We start from the raw sequence: 536 nt of genomic DNA on the forward strand, positions 1-536 counted from the left end.
AATGCTGATTTGGGATTTGGGGTTTTGACGTTTGGGTAGCTTGGACAATTGTATAAAGTTTTGGAGTTGTTATTGTTTGATTTGGGATTGAGGTTTTTGCAATTTAGTTGGTATTGTAAGGATCGGAACCGTTTTTTTTGTGATTTTTGTGGAAAATCAAGTGAATTGAGAAATGGGTGTTGTTCCAAAAATGATTTTGATGGAAAATGTAGTGAAAAGATGAAGTCTTGTAAGACAGGGTTTTTGATGAATTCGAACTTAGAAGAGGAAAAAAATGTTGGTTTATTGGAATTGGATGAAGAGAAGGAAGAGTTTGAAGAAGAGTGTAATGATGAAGACAAAGTAAAGATGAAAAGGCGGAGAGCAAATATTGCTTGTTTGGAAGATAAATAGAGATGAGGAAGATAAAGAGATTGGCCATGGTATCCATTGAAGAGTTGTTGAAGCTTTTTATGAGAGTATTTTGGGATGGTGATGAAGAAGAAAGAAAAAATAAAATAAAATAAAATAAAAATAATATATATATATATATATAT

This window comes from Capsicum annuum, chromosome 11 (assembly GCF_002878395.1).
Source record: "Capsicum annuum cultivar UCD-10X-F1 chromosome 11, UCD10Xv1.1, whole genome shotgun sequence".
Lineage (NCBI taxonomy): Eukaryota > Viridiplantae > Streptophyta > Magnoliopsida > Solanales > Solanaceae > Capsicum > Capsicum annuum.